At 34.9% G+C, this 12,529-nt stretch overlaps 1 long non-coding RNA gene across 1 annotated transcript; it reads left to right on the forward strand.

Annotated features, from left to right (window-relative positions):
* The first annotated feature begins 4,471 nt into the window (after positions 1 to 4,471).
* On the forward strand, positions 4,472 to 5,245 carry LOC105115850 (uncharacterized). Its single transcript, XR_840399.1, has 2 exons — positions 4,472 to 4,684; positions 4,998 to 5,245. It is a non-coding gene; the product is annotated as an uncharacterized LOC105115850 (long non-coding RNA).
* The last annotated feature ends 7,284 nt before the right edge of the window (positions 5,246 to 12,529 follow it).

Below are 12,529 nucleotides of genomic sequence, written 5' to 3' on the forward strand. Positions count from 1 at the left end.
CAAAAATTGGGATAACTAGATGCTGCAGATGAAGCCACGTGGCCGGAGGAATAGTCGCTACGCCACACCGGATCAAAACCCAGTTATGCTGACATGGCAAGATGACGTGTCAAACACGTAGGCAATGTGGGGTCCACCTAAGCTTACGTGGCAGATCCACAGAGATTTTCGTCTGATGTGGCAGGGATGACGTGGCAGGGATGACGTGGCTGGTTGACCGGTCAGACTGCTGATGTGGCAGGTTACTTGGCTGCTGACTGTGTCGAACGGCTGACGTGGCGGTGTCGAGTTGCAGGAAACGGCGAGGAAGACGCGTGAGGCGCGTTAAGCGCGTCTGTGCGCGTGGACAGTACTGGTGGTGGCACGTGCAGGCGCGTGCGGGCATGCAGGACGTCGGATTTTCGCCGGGTTTTCACCAGTGGATTCCTCTCGTCGTCCTCTTCACGGTGGTATGTTCAAAAACACGTTTTGAGAACTTTGATTTTTGAGTTTGGATCAAACACCCTCTTTTTCAAGAACTTTCAAGAACAAGCTCTGATACCAGTTGTTAGGAGATCCAAACATTCAAACACACACAAATTTACGTGGTTCGGCAACTTGCCTACTCCACGGAGCTACTGGTTTGTATTAATCAAGCTCAAAAGCAATACAAACAACAAAACAAGGAGGAGGAGAAAACTTCTCAACTCAACTCAACTCAACTCTCACCCTTAGCTCTCTCTCTGTGTTTCTCTCTATCTCGTGGTGCTCATCAGCTATCAATGACACTCTCTATTTATAGCTGATGTGGGAGACAAGTTTCTTCTTTAGTCAACAATGGTGGGCAACAATTTCTTTGGTTAGGCACCCACCATTGACTTTAGCCATGTCTAACATGGCTGCCACCAACCATGTTGTGTCCACACCCAACAGGAAGAACATGAATTGTGCAACTGAAAACTAGGGGAAAAAAAGGCATACTTATGAGATTATGCAGAGGAGATAATGCAGGTCGAAGCTGTGCAGTGCAGTTGTCATAATGCAGCTTGTCTTGCCCATGTTTTGCATATCACGGGCTGTCATGTAACAGACTTTCAAGGAATTGCTCCAGAGATAAAAATAAAAAAATAAAAAAATAACAAGGGCTAAAACAAAGGTTCCTGCACGTATGCTGTAGTCGAACTTGCCAAAAGAAAAAATTCCTATACGATTTCCCACAAATAACTTCCTATGCGACAAGCAATTTCCTATAATGTTTCGGGCATCTTGTAGCCAAACTTCCTGAACTGTTAACCTAGCAATTAAAGGAAAAAACAATTTCCTATCTAGACTCCTGAATACTCAATATAAATATGGGCCATACTTTTTTCAAAACTCGTACATTGAAGTCGACTTCTTGCTGTGAAGCTCCTGGCTGCTGGTAATTGTTTTTGACTCATCTTTTTCATGTTTATTAGATTCCATCAAGTTAAATCGTTGTGTGATTGTTGGCCTTGCATGCAGGTCCAGTACTTGAAGCTAGAAGGTTGATTTGGAGAAGCAAGATGAATGATTACATTACTGCAGGGTTGGTCATAGGAACTATCGTTTTAATCATTCTGGCTTTTTTTGTCCGGACACTTGTTGCTGGCTGTAAGGGGAGGCAATCAGCAGCAGCAGAAGCAGAAGCAGCTTGACAGCAAGCATGGGGAAACCTTCCTGCCATCATAACCATCTTTAATTAGTGCCTCCTGATGTAGTTAAGGAAGTTATTAGTTTAAGTATTCAATTTAAAAATAAAGGGCATACCCTGTTCATCTATTTTATTTTTATTTTTATCTTTGGTTAAATTAATTAGTAGTACTATAATTTAATTTTTTTAGTGTCCGTTATTTCCAAGAACTCGCCAGCTCAAGGTTCTACTGGTGATTCCTTGAAGGTTGCCCGTCCTTATTGCTAAATCACGTTTAACTTACACAAGATAAAAGAGAAGGAATTAACTATCCAAAAGTCAATCAATCTCGACAAGTTACTGAGGAATAGCACAACGCTTCTTAATCTAAAAGACCTGGAAAAAAAATCTTGAAATGATTCAACACAACTAGGTTGATTTATCGGCTTTAAGATCCATGAACCATTGTGCTCTACTGTGAGAAATAAAATGGGCAAGGACACAACAACAGCCTCAATGAGCTTCAGGTTTCAAATTACAGACAAGATAATCAGCGAAGTTTTTCTAGTCTAAACTGCACTGAAAACGCTTCTTAATCTAAAAGAACAGGGAAAAAAAAAAAAACACTCTTGAAATGATTCAACACAACTAGGTTGATCTGTCTGCTTTAAGATCCATGAACCATTGTGCTCTACTGTGTGAAATAAAATGGGCAAGGACACAACAAAAGCCTCAATGAGCTTCAGGTTTCAAGTTACAGACAAGATAATCAGCGAAGTTTTTCTAGTCTAAACTGCACTAATCTATTCCAACAATCTAAAGGCTTAATATATTGGAAAGGACCTTGCCTTAAGATTCTTTTTCTGATTGCGAGCATGAGGAAAAGAAGTTGAAATAGTGATCAACTGACACAATAAATAACACCTTTCATTAAGACTCGGTGGAAAACAGAAAGTCTGGGAACATGTACAGAAGAACTGGCAATTTACCATTGATACTTGGCTCTGGAGAAGATTCCTTTTCTGATTGCGAGCATGAGGAAAAGAAGTTGAAATAGTGATAAACTGACACAATAAATAACACCTTTCATTAAAACTCGGTGGAAAACAGAAAGTCTGAGAAAACATAGGGAAGAACTGGCAATTTACCATTGATACTTGGCTCTGGAGAAGATTCCATCAATTAACACAGTTCATATTTCCTGTTCGAAATATGAAAAAACATGAATCGTGCAGTAAAGTTATCTTTATGAGGTTATGCAGTGAAGGGTTTGATGTAAGTTATTTTGTGTTTATCTCAATTAATATTAGACGAATATATATTTCTGAAATCATGTTGGCGAATATTATGTTGCCTTATTCTGTCAGATCTCCTAATATCATGCTTAGCGGTAAACATGTAATCAGTTGTCAATTAAGGCATACATTTAGGTAGCTATGTTTGGAAGTTGCACAGGAATAGTGCTTTTCCATGTATATATGTACTGGTTTTCTGAATCAATAGATTAGACCTTCAAGTCCAAATCCTTTCTTCTCAGATTCCATCAATTAACACAGTTCATATTTCCTGTTCGAAATATGAAAAAACATGAATAGTAAAGTTATTTTTATGAGGTTACGCAGTGAAGGGTTTGATGTAAGTTATTTTGTGTTTATCTCAATTAAAAGCACTTTGTAATTTGATTATGTGATAAATTTTCTGCCTTTGGTTTCAAATACAAGCGAGTAATATGTTCAAGGCATGCTTCATTCCCGAGTCAGGGTATTATTGAATTTTTATTTTTGTTCTTTCATCGTAGGAATTATCCCAGCAGAGCAAATTACCTTCCTTGGTTGACTGTAAACTTTTTTTAGTGTATTAGTGTTGGATGCTAGGTTATATAAGATTGGATTTCTAAGTAAACTAGTTTAAACTCTGAATTTAATCTTGAATCTACTCATATAATTTTAAATTTATATTACAAAGTTGTGTGAGTATTAATATAATGAAATTCACTTCCACATAAATAATAATTTAATTAAAAAGTAATTAAATAATTAAAACAATTTAAATGTAAAATGATTATGTGATAAATTTTCTGCCTTTGGTTTCAAATACAAGCGAGTAATATGTTCAAGGCATGCTTCATTCCCGAGTCAGGGTATTATTGAATTTTTATTTTTGTTCTTTCATCGTAGGAATTATCCCAGCAGAGCAAATTACCTTCCTTGGTTGACTGTAAACTTTTTTTAGTGTATTAGTGTTGGATGCTAGGTTATATTTATGCCGCAACAGCAGGTGAAAACTAGGTCTTTTATTGTTTCGACTTTTGATCTCGGTGGTTTTTCTTGAGCACCTGAATTGAACTGTAATGTCAACGTGAGATCCCAGCTAATTAAGATTGTAATTCCATGGTATTGTATCAAAGATGCGGGATTTAATTGTTAGCTTCACTAAAACATGGAAGTGGGGTAAGAGAAAACTTTTAATGTTATAGACAGACCTAAACAATAAAGAAGTTTCCTTTCGGGGTCCTCTCTTAGAAAATAAATGCTTATATTCATAGAGTAATTTATATTCTGATTACATCCAGACTCCTAGATAATAAAACATTTTTTGATATTATTTGCTTATGAAATTAAAACTACAATCATAATTAAAAAAAAACTACAAAGCTACTTGATTAACGCGTATAAAATTACTTCTTACAAGCCATTACCTCTTGGTTATAAGCCTTCAATTATATGTCTATTTGATAAATAAGTTCTGAAGATCCTGTGAACTTGATTAAATTGCAATATAGTTGTTTTGTGGAGTGTTCCTAGGCTGTTTCCTGGTGGGATCCTCTAGATGCATATAAAAACCTTCTTGGTGTCTATCAAAATAGAATTCAGTCTAGGATTTCTTCCATTTTCCTGGATCAAACTGCATGAACTTCTTCCGATTGAAGTTTATTCAAAATTAATCAGCCACTTGTTTGTATACTTTTCGCTCTTTCAGGAGCAGAAAATAGATCAAGAATTTGAATTGCTTGTGCTCGCAAGTGATGGACTATGGGATGTTGTACCCAATGAGGTAATTATGTTAACCCCCCTCCCTCTCACACACACACTGATAAATAAAAGCGCGTAAGCATGAATACACGTCTTTGTTCAGTTTTGATGTGAGATTATAATAATGGATTGTGCGAGTTGACCATTTACATTTGGCCCACTGCTTAGGCTATTAGACATTTTGGTTATCATAGAAATAATTGATTGCTCTTCACAGTGCATTGAATTAAACATCTGACTGGTGATATGGAATGTTTGCTTGAGGTTTCTTTTCCTGGTGTCCAATTTCTAGACTTTGAACTGTTTTTGCCTCCCCTTGCCTGAATCATGTGTAGGATGCTGTTTCCATTGCCAGAACAGAAGAAGAACCTGAGACAGCAGCTAGGAAATTAACCGAGGCTGCTTTTACCCGGGGCAGTGCTGATAACATAACATGCATTGCAGTGAGATTCCACCGTGACAAGATCGCTCCATCCAATTCCCAGCAGGATTAGACATTGCCACGTATCCTGCATGTATAGATTCATTGATGTTGTAGGCAATCTATTATTGATATCTATGCATGCATATAGCTGAATTTGCATATGAAGGATCTATTTTTGTCTATCAGCTGTTTCAATATGAAATGATCATAAACAAAAGTTGATCTTAAGCATGTTTAATTAAACCGATTCAGCGGTCTTTTTTGTTTTTTCGAACTTTTGATACTGAATGAACAAGTAAATTATAGTTGAGAACTCAAATCTAAATCGATTTGATTCGACTAACAAAGCTCTATCACCGCATGGATTTTGCTGTTCTAAGATACAGAAATAAAGCAGGGTAATGCATAACCAAGCTAAGCCTTCTCCATCCTTGAATCAAATTTATAGCAATTTTGTCAATATTTTTCAACCACCATCAGCCACCCTCTTCTTTTTTCAACCACAACATTTATTGTAGTAGTTAGGAGTTGATTGTTTTTTGTTGAATGTTGCCAAGGCTCTCCTATAAATGAAGACAAAGAGAGAGCAAGGTAAGTGGAAGTGTAAAGGAAGTGAAAAAAGAGCATATTTGAGAGTGTGAGTGTAAAAGTGAAACACTTGGTTTTCTAGGATTGCACTAGGTTAAATTGAGTGTTTGTATCATTTCTCCAATAATATATAATTTGCTGTCTCCGTGGATGTACCTGGTTTTGGGGAACCACATAAATCTACTTATTTGTGTTTTTTTTTATTTTTTTTACTTTCTGTTCGGTATGCACAACAAATTAGTATTAGAGCATTAGAGAGGCTAGAACATTGAAAAAACACGTTTTTTCAGCTCTCGATTCGAAGTTGCAAAATTTTCAAAGTTTTCAAATCTTGATTTTGATCTCTTACGGAGATTCCTCTCATCGATACGAGTTCGGCGATATAAAGATCATCGAAATCGGAGTTGAAACGAGCCCTTTATATCTCAAAAAAATTTCTCTTGAAATCTGTTAGAAAAACTAGATAGTGTCGGAATTCTAGCCTTAGAAGGCTATGCCATGTTACTAGACACGTTGACACTGAGTCATTATCCACATTATCAACAGGGAGTCAACATCACCATGTCATCAGTCACGTCATCTAATAGAGACAGAATATTCTCTTGACAGAATAAAAAGAGAATATTTCCTTGACTATGATGGAATATTCTTTATCAGAGATAGTGTAATGTTTTGAATTAATGAGTTGGAAAATACAACAAAGCCCTTGATCGCTTAAAGAGTGGGTATAAATGAATGAGGGGTAGTGTGGTAATTAGATAAACATAATAAATATAAATAGAAAAAAAAATAAAAGTGGGATCTGAAAATTTGAGAGAGAATCGACAGGATAGAGAAGGGAGAAAGAAGAAGAGAAAATAGGGAAATTAGAAGGGAAATAGAAAGGAATTGGAAGAAATAAGTAAAAAGGGTAAGATCATGCTTTAATGTGTATAATATGTTTTCTTAAGCTTTAATTTCAGTTTTGATGAATTTCAGGGTTTTGAAAATTTGTGTTTTGGGTTTAACTGATGAATTAAATTAAATGTTATAAGGTTAATTATTGTGGGTATTTGATTATATGACTAATTTTGAGAGATTGAATTGAAAAATGATGATTTTAAGTTATAATTTTGTTTGAATGTTGAATTTGTGTTAGAAATAAGGAAAGAACAGTGGGTTTTCTATTGAAATTCTGGGTTGGAGGTGGAAGATGATGAAAATTCAATTTGATCCCTCAATTTGTGGAAATTATAGTTTAGTCCCCAAACTTTGAAAAATTTACAGATTGGTCCCTGGAGCCTATTCCAAGATTCTGAACAGAATAAAAGATGAATTATGAGCAGAATTACTGTATATTTATGAAATTTTAACACTTTCAATTTAGTCCTTTAATTTGACAAAAATTACAATTTGACCCTAAACATTTGGTAAAATTCCAGAATGGTCCCTGGACTGTAATGAGATATTCTGGACAGAATTGAGGATTAATTATGGTCATAATTTCAGCATATTCATGGATTCATGACAAATTTTAGTTTGATCCTCCATTTGACAAAAATTACAATTTGACCCTACAAATTTGGAAAAATTCCAGAATGGTGCCTGGAGCATAATTAGAGGTTTTGGATAGAAATGTTGATGAATTATGAACATAATTCCACTATAGTCATGAATTTAGGATATATTTAGTTCGGTCCTCCAATTAGACGAAAATTACAATTTGGCCCTAAAAATATAATAAATTCCATATTAGTCCCTAGCTGTGATATTAGCTTTTTCAGATTGGTTTGATGAATAATTTAGGGTTATTTAGAGAATTATTATCAATTTTATTATTTATTTTATTATGGATTAGATTTAAGAAAAATCGTTAGATTTTTGAGTTTTTGAGAAAATAACTAGTTTAGTCTAAAAACATATAGGATTATGGAATATACCCTTAGATAAGTGTATTAAATAGGTTTTATGTTCTTTTGAGTTATTTTTGAATATGTCTCCTTTATATTCAGATAATCCTAATATTCTACTGGCGGGACGTCAATAGGATTTCCATCAGTATCAGCTTTGAGTTTTGTTTGCTTTTGAGTTAAGTGAGCGAATAATTTTTCATATGCATGAGAAATATTATAAATATTTGATTTGTTAATATGAATTGGATCATGCTTCTTGATAATATATATACTGATTATTATCCTTTTTATGATAAAGCATGATCAATTATTGAATCTGAATTCTGGATATGAAACCGTATATATTTTGAATTGACTTCTGAATTGATAGCTCCTCGTTTGATTGATGTCATGAGTTGAGCCTTGGGATATGAATATATCTGTCTGATTATGATTATGAACCTATAGTATGTTAATCAGAATACCCATGCTAACAGGGTAGTGTTAGTCTTTGTGCACATCGTATCTAAACCCTAGTTGGTCGGGGGAGTCACCAACCTGTATGGACTGATCATCCCACAGTACGGAGCCTATGCTCATTGTATTTTGATTTTCTGTGGAGTTTTACCATATGATATTCTTGTTATGGCCTATTTGATAAACCTTTCTATAAAAGCCTATATTTTTTGTATTACTTTGTGTGTATATATTGAATGTTATCTACTCACTGAATTGTTGAACTCACCCTCTCATTATTTATCCTTTTCAGGCTTATAGCTTAATAACAGGTCACTTTTGTTGGACCTTCAGAACTTGCTCTTTTTGGTTGTAATTTGTACATTTTCCTTTATGTCTAGTTAGTACTCCAAAACTACGAAATTATATTAACTATTGTATCAAGACAATTCAATTATATTATGAAGTTGATTTTGTTATTAATGCTGCGTTGAGCTCTGATTGAGTTTTGAAGGATAAGTTTGTGTGTAAGTTTGGGTTTGTATAGGCATGGAAACCTTGGAGGGGAACCTTGCCTATATGCCGGTCATGGATCCAGGATTCGGATCATGACAGATAGAATATTCCTTTCTTAAGTTAACTCGATCAGATTGGTCTTTTGGCTAACTCAGTGATTTTTTAGCCTGTTTTTGGTAGGGTCAAACTTGTTCCTAGCATTTTCAACCATTTCAGATGCAATTATGGTGTTCGTTTTGTGAAACAACACACCAAAGTTACTCTTTTGGCTCTTTTGAGCATAAAAGTGCGTGTTTTAACAATTTTAGGAGTCCATTTGTAATCTAAAGACATCCTAATAGCCGATATTCTAGAAGAAAAATCAGTGGGGAATGCTAGTATATCTCTACAATACATCCCGATATCGAGTACCAAATTTGAGGTGGAGAAGTTTGATGGGAAATGTAATTTTAGCATGTGGAAATGTGAAGTTATTGATATGCTTGTCCAAATGAATTTGTATTTTACTACAAAAGATAAACATGAGGATTTAGATGATAAAAGCTGAGAAAGGATAAATCAGATGACATGTAGTTCCATCCGACTTTGTCTTGTAAAGGATCAAGAGTATGTCTTTTCATAACAAAACTCTACAAGTTTATGAAGAAGAGTATAAAGAATCGTCTCTACTAGAAGAAAAAGGATCTTTCATTTTCAACACAAGAAAGGTAGTTCCATGAATGAGCATCTGAATGATTTCAATAAAATGATAGCTGATTTGAAGAATTTGGATATGGAAATCGATGATGAAGATAAGGCTATGTTATTATTGAATTCACTGCCTGACACATATGAACATCTCGTCACCACTTTACTATATGGTAAAAAAAAGATTAAATTCATTGATGCGTCCAATGCTTTGATGAACAATGAGTACCGAAAGAATGACCAAATTGTTCATAAGGAGTCAATGTTAGAAGCATTGATAGTTAAAGGCAGAACAAACCCTAGAAGATTTCGAGGGCGAGGGAGATCTCGCTCAAAATCCAAAGGAGAATCATCAAACAAACAATATCTGGCAAAAGATGAGTATGCCTTTTATCACAAAAAAGGGCACTGGAAGAAAGATTGTCCAATCAAGGGCAACAAGGAAAAAGATGAATGAACTATGAACGTTGCACTAGATGAAGATGAACAAGACTCTGCATTCATGGTTTCATCACCAAAAAATCATTTTGGTGAATGAGTTCTTGATTCTACATGTTCCTATCATATATGCCCTAACAAATACTTATTCTCAAGACTCGAGGAGTTTAATAAAGGAGTTGTGTTAATGGGTAATGATGATGTTTTTGAGGTCAAAGGAATTGGAACTATCCATCTAAAGATGCATAATGGGTAGTCAAGACACTAACAGAGGTACGATATGTACCCGACTTGAAGAAAAATTTATTTTCACTTGGAGTCCTATAATCCAGTGGTTATAAGATTATCATGCATGGTGGAGTCCTGAGAGCAATCTGCGATGCATTAGTTGTCTTAAGAGGCATGAGGATAGGAAACTTATATTTCTTAAATGGATCTACAGTTATTGGTACAACAACTGTCTCCAAAAGCATAAAAGATGATGAAGCAGATAATTCCAAACTTTATCACATACATTTAGGGCACGTTGGTGAAAAGGATTTGCAAGGATTAGTCAATCAAGGTCTATTAAAAGGCACCAAGATTGGGAAGCGTGGGTTCTGTGAGCATTGTGTTCTTGAAAAACAAACAAGAGTCAAATTTGGCACTGCGGTACACAACACAAAAAGGATTCTTGATTATGTTCACACAGACGTATGGGGATCTTCAAAGAATGAATCTCTTGGAGGTAATCGTTGGTTTGTTACTTTTATTGATAATTTACCAAGATGAGTATGAGTGTATATGATGAAACACAAGGATGAGGTCTTTGATATCTTTCTGAAATGAAAGAAAATGGTGGAGACTTAAACTGGAAGGAGAGTTAAGACTCTTCAGTTAGATAATGGTGATGAGTACACTTCAGATCCTTTCTTTGAAGTTTGTTAGGATGAAGGGATCAAACGACGTTTTACTGTGCACATAACACCACGACAAAATGGAGTAGCAGAACGCATGAACCGCATATTAATGGAGAAAGTCTGATGTATGTTATCACATTCAGGACTAAGCAAAGTGTTTTAGGGCGAGGCATTAAGCTATATATTATTACTCATTTTTGGACCCCACATGCTAGGGATGGTATATACCTCTTTTGAACTAAGTGTAGGAGTTTAGCTTATGCTTGAAGATTGATAAAAGCAGAGAAAGAAATATTTTTTTAAAACCTTATTTGAGTTGTTTTCTGCTCTCTTTATTCTTCCCCTTTACTGCCAAAATCATCAGTTTTTATTAGATTGATCAGGAGTCTTCATAATGCTAAACTCGTTCCTTCTTTATATGATCTTTAAGGTTGGATAAATCCCTCAAAATTTGAACTAAAAAAATTGATTCTGCTGCTCCCATATTTTTTTGTTCCAACTTAGGCTCTGATTCTAACTTGGTTTTGTACAATATCTGACCATCCTAACTATATTTTGTCACTCATTACATGTTGAAAAATTAACCTATACCTTTATTGGGTCCTTAGGATCACTATTCTTAGGGCAAACTTTTAGTCAGATTTGGATGCTCAACATTATCAAATCAAGAACTTTTTTGACCAACTAGATTACTGTTAGATTTTGTCCTCTAAAATGATTTTATTTCACTTTGACTCCTTCATCAAAGTTGTAGTCCTGGATGCGTAGATAAATTTAAGCTTTTGAATCATTTGATTTTGATATCAGAAGCTTAAGATATTCTCATTTGAATATCTAACGTGAAAGTAAAGATTTCTACCACATGAAGGATTTTGGCCTGAGTTTTGCACTAAAAAAACTCTATTTCTATCACAAATTTTATTGATTTGTTCTTAAGTCATACTCTCAGTCATATTAGGATTCTCAACATTATCAGTTTCTAAATTAGATTAGAAGATCTTTTTTGATCAACTAAATTAATGTCAGATTCGGTTCTCTAAAACCATTTTATCTCACTTCAACTCCTCATCAAAGTTGTAGTCCTTGATGCATGGATCAATTTGAGCTTTTAAATTGCTTGATTTTAATATCAAAAGCTCAAGATATTTCTGCTTGAATATCTAGTATGAAAGCAGGGATTCCTACGATAAGGATTTTTGCCCAAGTTCGAGGGATTTTTTTGGACCAAAGACTGAATTGAAAAGTGCTAAAATGAGGGATTTAATTAAAGAAGGATATTGGAAGCTAGAGAAAGGGCTGAATCATCATAAATGACGGGATTTCTACCACAACAAATAAGAAAAATCATGTTTTTGTACAACTATAATTCATAAGAAACAACAACTTTTGACAGCTGCAAAATGCCATAAAGAGAAAAACCTCACCATCATCTAATGGCTGGGATTTTATCCCTAACATAGATGGATGAGATGATGTGTTAATGTTGGAAAGAAATCACTAGAATCAACACATAATCAATGAGAATATTGTAGTTTCCTCATTTTAATTATTTGGTTACAAATCAACTGGGATTTACATCCTAGATTAATGCATTAAATCTTTCCTAATAAGAGTTGTGTAAAGATTATATATACGCTGCCTCTGGTGACCTAAAGAGGGGAGAAAAGTGGGAAGAAAAAGAAGAAGAAAAGCAAGACAGGAAAGAGAAGAAAGGAAGAAAAGAAGAGTAACAAGAGAGAGAGCCGATAACAACACAGTTGAAAGTAGAGAAAACATAGAGGTAGGGGGCGTGAACTCAACAGCATAACACGTTCTCATTGCCATCTTCCTCATCATCTCCACCGAGAGGCAGGCAATAAGAGAAGGAAAAGAGGGAGCAGCAAAAAAACAAAAAGAGATTAGAGGGAGCAACAGATAAACACAAAGAACAGAAGTAGTTTATGTTTGTTACTGTAAAAAGGAAAAAAGAAAAAATAAAGTAGAATAGA

The sequence above is a fragment of the Populus euphratica genome, unplaced genomic scaffold (genome assembly GCF_000495115.2).
Source record: "Populus euphratica unplaced genomic scaffold, PopEup_1.0 scaffold780.1, whole genome shotgun sequence".
In the NCBI taxonomy this organism is placed as follows: domain Eukaryota; kingdom Viridiplantae; phylum Streptophyta; class Magnoliopsida; order Malpighiales; family Salicaceae; genus Populus; species Populus euphratica.